Source organism: Hypanus sabinus, unplaced genomic scaffold (genome assembly GCF_030144855.1).
Source record: "Hypanus sabinus isolate sHypSab1 unplaced genomic scaffold, sHypSab1.hap1 scaffold_116, whole genome shotgun sequence".
NCBI lineage: Eukaryota > Metazoa > Chordata > Chondrichthyes > Myliobatiformes > Dasyatidae > Hypanus > Hypanus sabinus.
In genome coordinates, this window is record NW_026779218.1 from 937,323 (window position 1) to 954,239 (window position 16,917).

The window sequence follows — 16,917 nt, forward strand, 5'->3', positions numbered from 1 at the left end:
AACGCGGGTTTTCAGAGACACTGACGCGCTGCATAAGGATAAGAAGGATGTGCATGTAACACCCTGGAAAAGGGTTCACTGCTAATGAAATGTTTTTCTTCTGTAGCAGCAGTGGTCGGGCTATGGGGCTATCGGGCTCCGATGACCGCTAGTTCTGTAGTGTCAAGATGGAAAACTCTGCGACTGCCTCTGGGAAGCACTTAGATATTTTGTTTACTAACCAATAGAATGATTGACGTGAGCGGAAATTTCGCTGCGCTGATGAACTGCTCTCTGAACTTGGATTGAGTCACCCCATAAATAAACGTGTTTGTGCAACAGCTTAGTGTCAGCAACATGTATCCGGTGTTTTGAAGAATATATTCCGAATCGTTGTAATTATTCGGGTTCAGTCCGGCAATGGTGTCATAAAGAAATTCGGCAACATTCACCGACCACAGTATGATGAAGCTTCCGGAGATGGTGAGAAGTAAGATCACAGACCTCCTCCTGCTCTCCATCTCCGGGTCACTGCGGTTCTCCGCCTTGGTCTGACCCCTCAGCACTTTACGGACGCGACTCGTCACTAAAATGTGTCTGACTGTCAGAACATTCAACAGTACTATTAACAAGAAAGGAAGTAACGGTGTTAGAGCGGTAGAAAGCCATCTATAGCCCAACCAAGCGCGATCTGTATAGTAGCCTGGCTTTGTAAAACATTCCCAGGGCAAATTGCCAATCACTTTCACAGGATGAAATCTAAAGAAGTAGGGTACATTTTTAAAACAGAGCACAACTCCGGTTGATGTCAGAACCACAGCCGCAGTTCTCCCGGTGCAATACTTTGCTTTCCGCTTTTGGCAAGAGATGGCGACAAATCGATCAAACGTAAACGTGACGGTAAACCAGACCGAACAGTCCATGGCTGCAAATCCCAGGGCAGAGATCGCACTGCACACGTGGGTAATGTCCAGGAAACTCCCGGGGAAGAAATAATGACTGATCCTCCAAAGTATGACCTCAAAGATGATGGTTAGTAGATCCGCCGTTGCCATGGACACCAGGTAGCGAGTGGTGCAGGTAGAGAGGCCGCACTTTCCCCGGGACAGGATTACCATCGCCACTAAATTCACTGGGGGAAAAACAGAGAGAGCGAATGAATTACTGTACGTACACAACGCTGGAAGAACTCAGCAGATCAGGCAGCATCCGTGAGAAAAGTGTAGGCAACGTTTCGGGCCGAGACCCATCATCCTTGAGAAAACACTCATCATCTGCAGTTGTATTTTTGTGAGTGAATTACGGTATCGCTGATCCATGGGTCACAGGGCAAAGATAAGCCTGAAAAAGAGAACAATAAACCTTTTAAAGCAACTCATTTCCAAAGGTTTAAATTGTGTAAGGCAGGCGTAGCAATTACCTCACACACCTGCACGCTAGGTGAAAGTGTACGGTGTCCCGTACCGGAAGATGAGCAGTGTTTGGTAAGGAATAATTGTCAACTCATTTCCGAGGGCGTTTTGGAAAAACAATTTTGAACTTCAAACATCTGGTTTTTGGCTGACGTGTAAAGCCTGGATAACTCGACAATGGCGATGGTGACTGCAGCGTTCCTCTCACCAATGTTCTAATACACTCCCGATACTGTAAAAAGCCCCGCTCTGTCCATTTACAAAGTTCAAAACAAGTTTATTTCCCCCGTTCGCTTGCCTTCCCCTCATCCTCGACTCCCGGTTCCCATTTGCGCACAGAAGGCTCGCTTGACTCGCTTCGTTTAAATTATGCAACTACGCTTGGCCACGCTTTCTTCACACTATTGCACAGAACCCAATCAGAAATATTTAATTTTCGTTTTTACAGATTCTGCATGACCCGCTGTATCTTCCGGGAATTTTGCACGTTGGTGGTTATACCATTCAATTTCTGTTTTAGCGGTTTCACATGTTCCTTACCACGTCTGACTTTCACCGCACACTGCTGAGTTGGCTCTTAATTCCGTCTTCACTTCACTGATAAGGTGTGGAGACAGACCCTGATACACTGAGACGCACACGAATGCTCTCTGGTTTGAAGTCGAAATCACAAATGGTGTTTAATGCTTTCCCTTATATCTCACTGGGCTGTCATTTCCAGCGTCGCCTTCAAACTTGCAGCAATTTCTTGAAACAAGGCGCAAAACTTTTAACTTTTAATTGAAAGCATGTTGCTCCATTGATATGAAATTACAACAAATCGCCCGAAAAGGAGCCGAAGGCACTGAGTTATCGGACTTTACATCGTCAGCGGCTTTGCATTGATTATTTGAAACTGCTTGTCAGGAATCCACAAAAAATAATACATCTGCCGGAACTCCGGCTCAACATCCAGTTTAGATTCAGGCAAGGCAATGGACAAAACTGCAACGGAAATTCTGAAGGGACACAGAGTTTTGTCACAATGTCTGCACCGCACTCACTGATACACCGCCATCACAACACTGTCCGTAACTGAACGAGTCAACAGACCGCGCACACAGAACCGCAAAAGTTAGTTAGCATAAGTTCTTACCAGGAACACCAGTAACAGCAATGATCATATAATATATCTTTTTCACACGATAAATTGTTTCAAACATGCTCTTTGAGATTCCGCCTATCTTTCAGCTGCCCGTGATCTCGCTGAACAAATACTGAGCTGATGAATCTCCACGGTCATTCATTTATACTCGCACCAGCGCATTGAAGCCGACGTGAATTGCAACATCTGGGGTAAAAATGAACATGATATATTTCAAGTAAAATCCCAATTGTGATGATGTGTCGATAGTTTCGATGCAAAATTGCAAAATCTCAAATGAAGATTCGAGAAATCAATGAATATTGTTGCGAAATAGTTTCAGGCTCGCTTCACGTTTCATTATTGTTATTGTTTATCTTCGCTATTCCTCGGCTCCATAGAATTTCTCGTACACTGTGCACATGACACTCGAATTGTTGCAATGCTCAAACTGACAGAGCATCTGCGTTCATTATATTTGTATCAACAATTGCTTTTTTTTTGGTATTGAACTAAATTGGTAGCGTTGAGGTAGATAGTCGTATTTACATATTCAACAATCTGAACTGCACTGTAAATAAAACATACCATTGTTTTTTTTTTTCCTGATGCAGCACCTTAATGCACTTATGGATTGATTTGTCGGAACTGAATGCAAGAAGAGCATTTCACTGTGTCTAGACTGACGTCGCAGAGGCCGGACGTCAGTTCTGGGATAAAACTGATCAGTTTGCCAAATGGATATTAAAGGGCAGGCAGGGGTCAATATTGAGGTACCTTTCATGGGTGAGTACTGCTGGGATATTCACTGCGAATGACGGGGTACTCGAGAGTGCTGATTTAAAGAAAATAAAACACGAGATGAAAGTTCAAACATCAATGAAGATAGGCAGATAGATTGATCATGTGTTGTTCGATACATTCCGAATACCGTCCTTCGCTGACGGGAAAGGTCATGATGCAAAATTATACAACAGTAGCGTGATTTGAATATAGTCCTGACCCTTCTACCCATAAGAAATGTATGTAATTGCAGCTCAGGAGTTTCCCCAGGAAGTTGCCAAACGTGAAACATTACAGATTATCGGTAGATAAACTGTCATTCTCTTCTCCAAGCGGAGGAGAGAGCGGTGTTTCATACAGAAGTTTAAACATTATTGGAGACATAGATGTTTTCAGTAGTGGGAACCATTTTTCCATATCAGGTGTATCTTTATCGAAGGGCAAACGTTGAGTGGAATTGTAAGTTTTAGTACAAATCAGTGTAAGGTGTTGTCTGCCTTCTTTTCAGTATGATGTAAGGGAATGACTCAGCGATTTAGTCGCTTACTTGCTGACCAAGTTATATCGTCTGTTATAACTGTGTTACTTGGACAGAGTTGGAGGGACACAGGTGGACAAATGCATCAGTGTGTCAGGAACACTTCAGAGCGGGTGGTCACCCTCTGGCGGGGGAAGCCAATGGCTCCCCACATTCCGGTGATGGGACTGTCTAGTTTTCCTGTGAGACCAGCCGGGGAGAAGGGCTCTCCGGGAAAGGAAAATTGACAGCCAATTCGTTCACTTTTGGTCACTCCCCGGTACCTGAAGGTTGGCAGAGGAGGTTGATAGAGAAGATTTTGAAGGTACAAGATATCGTTTCTACTGACGGGATTGATGTGGGTTGTTTCAAGAGCTCTCGCCACTCTATCCGGGTGACAGAGGACACCCCGCTCAGAGAAAGGCGGCGGTGACTGGCACATGCGGAAATGGAAGAAACTCGGCAGAATCTGGGGAAGTTAAAAGAAGCTGGGATCTTCACTCAGTCCAGAAGCCCTTACCTGTCTCCAACAGTAATGTCCAGGAGGAATAATGGGAAGGTACGGATGGGCGAGGGTAATCGGACTCTGAACAGGGGTGCGGTTCCCCAACACTATACAGCCTCGAGAATCGAGGATGCGCTTGCATGACTGAATATTGCGAGGTGGTTCCGTGTGCTGGACTTGAGGAGTGGGTATTACTAGATAGCCATTAGAGAGACTGAAGGATCAGCAACAGGGAAGAGTCGACCCACCGCCGTCCATGAATGGCATATGGAATCGGAGGATGCGGAAATGGGTGTGTGCGATATGTTGCCCTTTGCTGAATCCCCACTAATTGAGGAAGAGGCTGCCTACAGTTCTCCCGCAGAGACAGGTGAAATCCGGGAGTCTCTCTGTGAACAGGCAGGTTTCCAGCTGGACCTCAAGCGATCCTGGGCTCTAAAGTAACTGGGAATGAAGCTGAGCTCATCCAAGAGGCAGAAGGTCCTGAGCTGCCGGAAGGCACGAATAATAAACCGGGGGAGACCTCTCCATGAAGTATCCCAAGGAATGTCTGAGGCTGAATACATGACTGATGGTATACGGAGATCTCAAAGAGGCAGGAGACCACCCAGACAGGCTGGAGTTGCCACTATCCTCATAGCGGCATATGTCACTACCATTGATAAATGGATTGGTGGTTCTGACATCAAGAAATTCCTTTGAAAAACTTATTGTTAATGATGGGATGACGTATTATTTCAACGTCATGAGAACATGACCATTTTGCTGGGGGGAAGAGTGTAATGTCCTGGTTCATATTTTAACTGTTAAGCTCTATGTATTTCTGTTTGGCAGTGCTGTAAGAGAACTCTATTCTAATTCCATGATTATTTTGGTTATGGTTGATAAAAGATAGGGAAACGTGTGCCATCTAATTAGGATAGTCAGATTAAGGGCAGATTTCTCTGGTTAGCGACTTTATGGTTGGGCTTGCTGCCCTTGTTTGAGTGGTGCTGAAGAGACAAGACGCTGGTGGAACCGGTTGCAGCGTACCATCCGGCGGGAGACCCGTTTGTTCTAGATGAATTGCGAGCGACTTTCGGAAGGTGGTGTGGGAGTTCACGTTGACCGACGGCCCCACGCGTGAGTGACAGAGGAGCTCAAGATGATCTCCAACTTGTGCACGTTTGAATGTTTAATTTAATTATAATTTACTATCCCTTTAGTGAAGATTCATCAATATAATTCCTTTAATCGCATGCAGTGCACTGGCTGTTACTTCGTGTCACAAATTTGTAACAGGGTAGCAAATGACACAGAGTCCATTAAAACCTGTGTTTGGGGTGAGATTGAGCGCGCCTCAATCTCATGAGGTTGGCGGGGCCGGAAGTTGACTTCTCCATGCTTACCTAGTCAAGGGAACCAGCGTGCTTCAGATTTAATTCCGTGTATACTTGTCTCCCATACGCACTTCTCTCTCTCTCTCTCTCTCTCTCTTTCTCTCTCTCTCTCTCTCTCTCTCTCTCTCTCTCTCTCTCTCTCTCTCTCTCTCTCTCTGTCTCTGTCTCTCTCTCTCTCTCTGTCTCTCTCTCTCTCTGTCTCTGTCTCTCTCTCTCTCTCTGTCTCTCTCTCTCTCTCTCTCTCTCTCTCTCTCTCTCTCTCTCTCTCTCTCTCTCTCTCTCTCAGCCTGTTTGCTTTTCATGCTTTCTGAAACGTTGTTCTCGAAATATTTCCTTGAAAGCATTGTAACTGTGGTTTGCATACCAGGAGTCTGATCAGCCCAGCTAAATATGGTAGAGAGAGAGAGAAAGAGACAGAGAGAGCGAAGGAGAGCGGGAGGAAGGGATTGAAGCCGGAGAGTGAGAGAGACAGGAGCGAGGAAGGGAGAGAAGTAATGGGAGGGGCAGAATGAGAGCGAGAAGGAGGGATCGGAGGGAGAGAGTCAGAGAGAGAGGGAAGCAGAAGAGGAGATAATTGCATTTCAGCTTAATTTCCGTTTGTGAGTTCAGTGGAAGGGACTGTTTTATCTGAGGGCAATCAACATTCGTATGGACGAGGTGTTGGGGTTCCTAATGAATGCCGTCAGATACTGACCATCTTAATCCAGGGATATAATTGGATACAAGAGCAGGATAAAAGAGTCGTTACCTTGGCGGGGATCTCTGTCCCCTCCTTCTAAAACGTAATGTATCGAACAGCCGGGAGATGGCTCATGTTGCGTGGATACATAAGGGCAGCAGAGAGAAGCCAGGGAACTACTTGGAGACGAACTTTACTACAGAGTAGAGTCAGCCAATAGTATGGGATTCGAACGGGAAGGACGTGCTTGCTGAAATAAGTACTGTCTCGGGCAGGGGTTCTACAAACGTATGTTCAGTTTGACAGAATGGGGAAAAAGTGACTGGTGAAATACAGCGTATGGAGATAGGGGGTTTGCTCTTGAATGTTTAGAAATTTTCGAGCTGGGGAGAGAATACAGAAATAAGATATGTATATGGTCTTATGAGTTCTGGATTCCCTGGGGCGAACCTGCAAATTGAAAAAGATATAACCGAGGCAAATGCATTGCTGACATTCGTTTGCAGAGAACTCCACTTTGTTGCCACAGAAACCCTTGGAGTCAAGTCGTTGGTTATAGTTAAGAAAATGTTGGAAAACTCCTGATTCGTAAGGGGGTTATCTGTTTCTGGGAAAAGACTGAGGTTGAGAAACAGATCACCGAATAAAAGAAGGAGAGCGGGATGGAAGAAACGAATGCTCCGATTCTGCTCCCATTTCTTTGGTTTGGTGACCGTCTGAATTAACCAAATGGTCTTCGTCCAAAGCCTCAGTAAGGTGTCTATCGACACTTTTTACCCCTTTGATTCATTCAACCTCTTCGATAACTTATAAAAGACTGGATACTTCATCACATTTTCATGCAAGTCTATTTAGGAATAGACATTCTGCAGATGGTAATTTAATTGGGGGTTGGGTGGCGTGATGGATGTTCATCCTGTGTGTGATGAGAACATCACAAAGAAAGCACAAATTCACTGCACTCAAGTACACTCGGGAATTAAAGTCAGGATCTCTGAAGACGTGGACGTTTTCTACTCAGGACGTACCGATTATGGATGCAATTAACGAAATCACTTTATCGGACTGCCTGCGCACTCTGAGCATGGACCAGGTCCAATCTGATCTCCGGGACGATCAGGGTGAATTCGGTTCATTCTCCTCGTGACGCGAGATGCTCTCATCCCTCTCCGTCACGGAGAAGCAACGGCTCACGTGATCGATGAGCATTTGCTCTCGCTCCGGGAAATGGGAATCATTATCGAAAGGGGTCTTGCGCTGATGAAAGTAGGAAAATGCTGAAAAAATGTAAGATCAGATTAATGATTAATGACTTATGGTTTTACGGACTTATAATTGTTAGGAAATGGATGCCGCGCTCCGTAGGGGGCGAAGAGTCTGTTCCCGCCATGTGTCTCTCTCGGCGCCTAAACCAGTGTAATTCTCGCCGCTGCCATGTTTTGCAGTGACTGCCAGTTCTGCAGGGTCAAAATGGAAAACACAGCGACTGCCTCTCAAATCAGCTTAGGTACTTTGTTTATTAACTAATTGCATAATTGACGTGAGCGGATATTTCGCTGCGGTGATGAACTGATCTCTGAACTTGGTCTGAGTTACCCCATAAATAAATGTGTTTGTGCAGCAACTTAGTACCATCAGCATCTCTCCGGAGTGTAAAAGTATGTATTCCGAAATGTTGTAGTTATTTTGATCCAAGCCGGCAATAATGTGATAAAGGGATTCGGCGATATTTACCGACCACAGGATGATGAAGCTCCCGGAAATGGTGAGAAGTAAGATCATAGACCTCCTCCTGCTCTCCATCTCCGGATCACTGCGGTTCTCCGCCTTGTTCTGACCCCGCAGTCCCTTACGGACGCGACTGGTCACTAAAATGTGTCTGATTGTCAGAGCGTTGAACAGTAGTATTAACACGCACGGGAGCAACGGCGTTAGAACGGTAGAAAGCCAGTTATGACCCACCCATCCGAGATCCATATAATAGCCTGGTTTTGTAATACAGTCCCAGGGTATATTGCCAACCAGTTTCACTGGATGATAGATAAAAAAGTACGGCACATTTTTCAAACACAGCAGAACGCCGGTTGATGTCAGAACCACCGCCGCAATTTTCCCGGTGCAATACGTCGATTGCCGTTTCTGGCAACAGATGGCGACAAAGCGATCAAACGTAAAAGTGACAGTAAACCAGACAGAACAGTCCATTGCTGCAAATCCCAGGGCAGAGATCGCGCTGCATACGGGGGTAATGTCCAGGAAAGTCCCGGGGAAGAAATAATAACTGACTCGCCACAGTATGACCTCAAATATGATGGTCAGTAGATCCGCCGATACCATGGCCACCAGGTAGCGTGTAGTGCAGGTGGAGAGGCCGCACTTTCCCTGGGACAGGATAAATATGGCAACCAGATTCACTGAGGGGACAACAAAAAGAATGTGTGTATTATTGTCTTGCCTCTCATTGGGTCTATGGACAGAGATAAGCTGGAAATTAAAGAGCAATGAAACGTTGCAGACAACTCATTTCCGAAGGTTTAAGCTGGGTTGCACAACAGTCACAGACGCCTGAAACAAGTGCATACTGAGTAATAGAGTAAGGTGCTCGGTACTGGAATGGGAGCAGGGTTTGGGAAGGAGGCATTGTCAACTGATCACCAAGGGCGCTCTGGGGACTTGAATGTAAGTTTCCCACCATTAGATTTTCGACTGACGTGTAACGGCTGGATACCCCGAGAAGTCATTCCACGCTGCTGATTCTCGCGATCCCGTCACCTATGTTCTGGCTTTCGCCACATAATTCCAGAACCCGCTGCCACCAGCTGTGAACATTTCCAAATTTCAAATCCAATATACTTCCTCTGTTCGCTTGTCTTCGTCTCCTACTCAGCTCCCGTTTGTCATTCGCGTCCAGGAACCTCGCTTGGCCTGTTTATTTTATATTATGTAACAACGCCTGGCCGGGGTTGCGTCACACTATGTCAGCGCATCCTATGAGAAAGTTTGGATGATTCTGCCTGACCCGCTGAACGTTTCATACATTGTGCAATTTATGATTAAATCATCCCGTTGTCGAAGGAAAGACAATGTATTGCCTCTTGTAGGGGTTACTCTAAAGTTTTGCAGCATTATATTTGATGCTTCCGTTGTTGATTTTCCAGAGCGGATTATCTCATCAACCTTACCCCTCCCGCTTCTCCGACGGACAAAGCTGAGTTGGCCTTATCTCCCGCTTCACTTCCCGGATAATCAGCGTGGCAACAAACCCAGGTGCACTAAAACGCACAAAGGCTCTTTGACTTTCGAAACATCCGATGGTCGAATTTGACTCACCTGTGATGTCCACCGTTCTTCCCTGAATCTCAACGTCGATTCCCTAAGCGCGTCCCCGTCAAACTTACATCATTTTCTAAAAACACAGCGGAATACATTTTTTGAATTTGAATGTAAAGAATGTTGTGCTATTCATCAGTATCAACTGCCGGGTTTATTTTTAGCCGATGCCACGGATTAAACTGCAAGAAAATTTCTGAACGAACTCATGGTTTCATTACAATATCTGCGCCACACTGACTGATAACGCCTGCATCGCAACGCCGTCAAGAACAGAATGAGTCCAAAGACCGCACACACAGAGCAACAAATGTTAATTCCCCTGTGGCCTTACCCGGAACACCAATAACGGCTATGATCAAATACCATATCTTCCTCACACGGTAAAATGTTTCAAGCATGCTGAATGAGGTTTAGCCTGTCTTCCAGGTGCCCGCGATCTCGTTGAAGAAATTCTGAGCTGAAGAATCTCCATGGTCATTCATTTATACTCTCTCCAGCACGCTGATTATTCAATGCTACACAAGGTTGACGTGTCTTTCAACAGCTGGGGTAAAAATAAACAAGATGTCATTCAAGTAAAATCCCAATTGTGATGAGGTATGGATAGCTTGTCACGAAATTGCAAAATCTCAAAGACGAACAAATAACGATTTCAGAAGTCCCTGAAAGATTTTGCGAAAGCCTGTCAGGCTCTAATTTTGGTTTCACGATCTTGTTAATTCTTGTTGATTTTGTTAATCTTCTCCATTTTTACGCTTCATACACTCTGTCATTATCGACCAATGTTGTACTGTCATTGGACTGCTGTGTTTCACACTCAGAATTGACTCGGTTATCGATCACATCAACAGAAATATATCGAATTTGGATATGTTGTTCCAGTAATATAATAGAGCCTGTAACTGATATTCAATACAACACCATATTCTAAAAAGTATCCGGGCTTACAAGATACTGAACTGCTAATCAAATTAATTAAAACTTCTTCCGGCACCAAAAATCGAAATTTCTGCGTGGCTAACCATTTGAGATCATATCCCCATTCCTGATCATACATGTCTCCTATTCTGCCTGGATGAGCTCATTCATGGTCTAGGTGAGCTACGCCATATATCCGCCCTGGAATTTCCCAATCTGATGGCATTGACATCGAGCTCTATAAATTCCTGCATTTTCTTTGCCCTCCCACCGTCTTTGCTTCCTCCCTCTGGGCTCCTCCTGGCCATCCTATTACCTCCTCCTGTTTTAGCACCTCCATCCCTTTCTCTCAACATCCACTCTCCTCTACTATCAGATTCCTTCTTCTCCAGCCCTTTGCCTTTTTCACCTCACCTCCCAACCTCTTATTTCGCCCCCTTCCTCATCTTCCTGCTTCACCTATAACCTTCTGAGTTGCAGTTCTGCTCCTTCAGGCTTCTTATTCTGTCATCTTCCCCCTTTTTTTCCCAGCCCTGTTGCAAGGTCGTGGCCCTAATCCTCAACTGTTTATTTATTCCCATGAATGCGCCCTGACCTGTTGAGATCCTTCAGCTGTTTACATGCGCATCAAATTGTTGTGGTCCCTCACATGGTAAGCCAGCTCCGATTATAGTTCGCACCAGTCTGAAGCAAACTAATTCGATCACCGTGCACGTGCCCCTGGAATTCATGCAAATCCTTAAACCGACAAGAGTATCAGTATCCATTTCGTTTTTACCAACAATGACAATTGTTTCGCAGATGCACTAAATTTGTAGTGTTGAGAGGTCAAAAGTTGTATTCTCATATTTGTCAATTGGATCTGCACTTTCACTGTAAATACAAAACAAAATTATATTTTTTATTAATATATTATTATGGTGGATGCATAATATGCAGAACAAGAGATACTGGAAGATGAGCTGCAGTTCGGAATCACACAGGTATGTTCGAAGGATAGATGATTGGAAACTAGAGAGTGAGTTACAGTCTGCCGTCTGATCGAACGTTTGTCATGACTCCTACATCGGCTCATAACTACCAGGGAATGAAATGCAGGGTGAATTCGTGTAATTCGCACGCATTACATCAGCGAACAGGGAGTGAATTTCAGTGTGAACTCTCTACACTATGGAAAGATTTATACATACAAAAGAGATAAAGTTCAAAGTCGGTTTATTTGCATTCAACAGTCCATGTATACCGCAAACGAAACAACTTTCCTCCAGACCAAAGTGCGCAGCACAGTGCATGTAATTCATACATCTAACACCAAAGTAATATTGCCACCTGTAAATTTGGAACAATACAATAAATAAATAATATTTATTTGTGCTTCACTCTGAAATGAACTGTAATGAATTGACTTAATTCTTACATCCTTCACATTCATAAAGAGTTAAAAATCTGCACTTCACGTCCCAATCTAAATGTGAAATCATAGTAATTTATAATCATTTATAAGAAATAGAATAGTCAATGTAATATAGACTACACTCAAATCAGCTTGAGTTCATCAGTTTGACGGTATGGTGGAAGAAGCTGCCCCTGAGCCTGTCGGTCCTGGCTTTCATGCTGCGAAAAGTAGTAGCTGGAATGAATTGCAGTTAGGGCGACTGCTCTTTTACTCACAACTGTCATCTTAACTGTCCTGCATCATGGGAAGTTCACATCTACAGATGCGCTGACCTGTCCGTACCACTTTCTGTGGTGTCCTGCAATTAAAGGAGGTATAGATGCTATACCATGCACTGACGCAACCAGTCAGGATGCTCTCAATTGTGCACCTGTAGAACGTTCTTAGGATTTCGGGGCCCAATCCAAACCCCCATTAACAGTCTGAAGTGAAAGAGGCGCACTTGTGCCTTTTTCACTTCACGACTGGTATGTACAAACCACGTGATGATGTGGATGCCGAGGAACTTAAAGATTTATCCTCACAACCCCAGATGTGTTTATGCCAATAGGGTAGCCTGTCTGCAGTCCACCTGTAATCCGCAGCCAGCTCCTTTGTTTTTGAGGGAGAGGTTATTTGACGACTGACGCAATCGACCTACAGATGGTCCAATACCCACTGCTCTACACACCGTCCTTACACATCAGGAGAACAAGGATGCTTATGTGAGAATGCTGCTCTTGGACTACAGTTTAGTGTTCAACACCATAATTCCCTTCAGGCTAGACAGAATGCTTAGATATCTCGTACGTGACCCTGCCTTTCAGATCGACAGCAGGGTGTAAGATTGGGCTCCCTCAACTCCACCCCACTGACATTTAAAAGGAGCCCCTCAGGACCATGTACATAATCCCTTCCTCTAATTCCTGTGTAACCCCCTGGGTCGCCTCAGGCTCGCTCAGCTAGGGGGAGCAGCCTTCGGCCCCGCCAACCTGGGTAATCAGCTGGGTAATCAGCTGGCATGAATGCTGTGTGATGTCCCCAACGCTGCCAAAGAACTGACAGGACACCAAATGCAATTAAATGATTATAATTTATAAAGATTACGATAAATAAGTGATGAATAACGATACCGTATATAGGAAGGGAAAGAAAATAAGGAAAAGGCGTCAAACTTATCAAAGTCCAAACCGCTTCGTGCACAACCGTTAGAGCTCAATTCCCGCCGTCTTCCGGCCACCATTGGATTCCCTCCGAACCCAGGACCACCCGAAGTGGTCAACCAAGCACATCTATCCTCGTCTCCTCTCCTCAAGGAACCTCCTGGCCTCGGACCCCCGCTTGGGGTCCGTTCTTCGCCAAGCTTACAGAATTGCGTCCCTCTCTCTCCACCTCGTGCCGACTCCCTAATTCCCCGCCAACAATAGTTTACAGACTCAGAAGAGGGAGAGTAACGTTAACCCCAATTGGCTATCAAATGAATAAAATTCTCGTTATCAGTAAATTTTAACACAAACAAGCTTCCAGCACTCTCTCGTAACAAAGAGGCATTCCTACTTTTAACAATGCAAAGAAGCCATTTTCAATAAAGAAAAAAATAAAAGAAATCCCCTTTACACCTGCATACCCATGACAATATCGGCACCCACAGTTCCAATCTGTTAATTAAATTTACCGCCGACTCTACATGGATTGGACAAATCTCAAAAAATAACGAATTTTCTTACAGAGAAGAAATTATCTCTCTGATACAGTGATAGTGAGATCCCGTTGGAGGTGGCGGAAGTTACGGAGAATTATACGTTGGACCTGGAAGCTGGTGGAGTGGTAGGTGAGAACACAACGGGCCGCCGTTGTGCACTCCTTCACCCCATCCCTTCCTAGCGATCTCCCTCCTCGCATTTATCCTTGTAAGCGGAACAAGTGCTACACCTGCACTTACACTTCCTCCCTCACCACCATTCAGGGCCCCAGAGAGTCCTTCCAAGTGAGGCGACACTTCACCTGTGAGTCTGCTGGTGTGGTATACTGCGTCCGGTGCTCCCGGTGTCTTCTTTCATATATTGAGGAGACCCGACGCAGACTGAGAGGCAGTTTCGCTGAACACCTACACTCTGTCCGCAAGAGAAAGCAGGATCTCCCAGTGGCCACACATTTTAATTCCACGGCCCATTCCCAGTGTGATATGTCTATCCATGGCCTCCGCTACTGTCAAGATGAAGCCACAATCATGTTGGAGGAACAACACCTTAGATATCGGCTGGGTAGCCTCCAACCTAATGGCATGAACATTGACTTCTCTAACTTCCGTTACTGTCCCTCCTCCCCTTCTTACCCCATCCTTGACATATTTAGCTGTTTGTTTTTTTTTTGTTTCTCTCTCTCTCTCTCTCCTCTCTCTCCCTCTCTCTACCCATGACTCTGCCTGTTCTCCATCTACCTCTGGTGCTCCCCTCGCACTTTCTTTCTCCCGTGTCCTCCAGTCCCATGACCCTTTCCCTTCTCCAGCTGTGTATCACTTTCGCCAATCACCTTTTCAGCTCTTAGCTTCATCCCACACCCTCCGGTCTTCTATCATTTCGCATTTCCCCCTCGCCCCACTACTTTCAAATCCCTTAGTATCTTTCCTTTCAGTTAGTCCTAACGAAGGGTCTTTGCCCGAAACGTCGACAGTACTTTTTCTTATAGATGCCGCCTGCCCTGCTGTGTTCCACCGGCATTTTGTGTGTGTTATATGCCTGATCATTGGCGGAAGATTGCTGAGTTCATACGTTTCAGGTAGGTCGCAGTACAATCGCTCAATGCTGCTGGCGTGATTGTTACTTTTGCTGAAGTACGTTGCAAACTATTACAGAATTTCGACTGTCACAAAGGCAGGGATGGCTTCCGGTCTTTCAAAAGATGTTTTCGATGTTTCATAATGGACCTGTCGGATAACAGTGTGTAAAGGGAGAGTGAAGCTAAATCAGGGATTGAATCGCAGATACAGAAAGGGAGGGCAACGTGGAGCGTTCGTTTCTTAATGGACTTTGAGACAAACACAGAAACACGAAAGGCGCGAATACACTATAAGCTGTCTTCTGTACAGCCGTACACCAGTTCAACAAAAAAAAAACTGCAACGGAAACAGTGAGGAACGGATCGGGAGCGGAACCTGGATATGTGCCATGTTATTGGAACGGAAGAGTAAAACTTCCACAATATTATTTAGCACGTCCCCAGGTTTAAACGTTTAGGTATGGCATGAGCACTCAGTCGTGTCCAGGAAGGCTTCAGGTCACTGTAAGAAGAAAGGTGGACTAGCAAAGAGACCTGACTGGATCTAATATCAGAAAAGTGAACCCGGGTCAGCATTTCAGAATCACAGAGAAAACTCCCCGACATTTACATTGCACAGGGATAGGACCCGGGAGCATGGGATGTATTTAGTTGGGTGTCTGCGATGTATGGTGTTACCGGTCAAAAGCTTTGGAACGTGCATGGGGAAATTATGTACTCAGGGAAATGCTCAAGAGATATGCGGAGATTGTTTAGGAAGCACTGACATGGGTTTCACTAAAGGCTGGTCTCATTGACGTAGTGAAGGATGTTTGCGTTTTGTAACTCTGTGTGACAAGAATTACGGAACAGCTCACCAAGAGGAAGAAAGAAAGATACTTAAGATTTGGGATCGTGAAGGGTTATGGCGAGTCACAATGCAGAGAGAAACGAATTTAACAATAGAAGAGGTAAACGTGAGAATGTCTTGGCCAGTTGTACTAAGGTAAGTGAAGAACATGAGGACGACGAGAGAGTGTGGGCAGATCAGAGGTGAACGAGGAAAATTGTGTTTGGAGGAAAGGAGGTAGTGAAGCTCCCTACTGAAAATATTGATGAATGTGAACACAGCGTCAAAAGGCTGATACGCCAGAACATGCCGACGCTCAGAAAAAGGATGCGCTGGGAACTTGGAAAATATAATGAAGATGATTCTCCGGTGCCAGAAGGGATATAGCCCAAGTAATTTTGGAAGGCGAGCGATGATATTGCTGCACTGTTGGACAGGATATCTGTGTCTTGGCGAGCCAGACAAGTCGAACTGGAGGATTGTTGAGTGGAGAATTTTATTATTTTATATTAACTATTGAATAATTAGTAGAGGCAGCAGATCTCCAACCACTTCTTTTGTTGGTGGCAAATCATCGTTGAAGTAGTCCATGGAAAATCCTTGTGCTCAGAGTTCAACTCTTCATGACTTTGTTATTGAAATCTGTATTGAAACAAATAATTTTGTTGACAGAGGGACAAAGAAACATTTTTACTCAGAGGGACAGAGAAACCCTTCCCTCCAAACTCTTGAGTTATGATAATTATTATTACGATACTTTGTTATAATTTCATACTGCTCATTTGCTAATTACTCAGTGGGTGTGCGTTTGTGTATTAAGGGGACACTTACAGTTTTTTTTAGCGTAAATAAGTTGATACACCTTTTTAATAGAAGGGGAGGCGTGTACCATCTATCCATCTGAATAATACGGGTCGATTTTATTTTGCATTAACACGTTATTGAGCGTGCACGATTGGGCGCGTATTGAACTGTATATATGTGTTCAGTTCAGTTTCATTTAGTGAAGAATCCTGTTAACGTAGCTCCCGTCTCCGGCTATTTAATTGATGATAATGTTGTGTAAACGGCCATATGCACAACAATGTGGCAAAGCAGTTGAAGTATTTCTCCCCAGAACTGTTCTCAGAAAGCCCTCTTTCCATACAAGCTGCTTGGGGAATAGTTTTTTCAGCATTCCCTGAGTTGTTTTCCATTCCAGACTTTGCCACCTCACTGGCTTTACAACAGAACATTGACTGATTCCG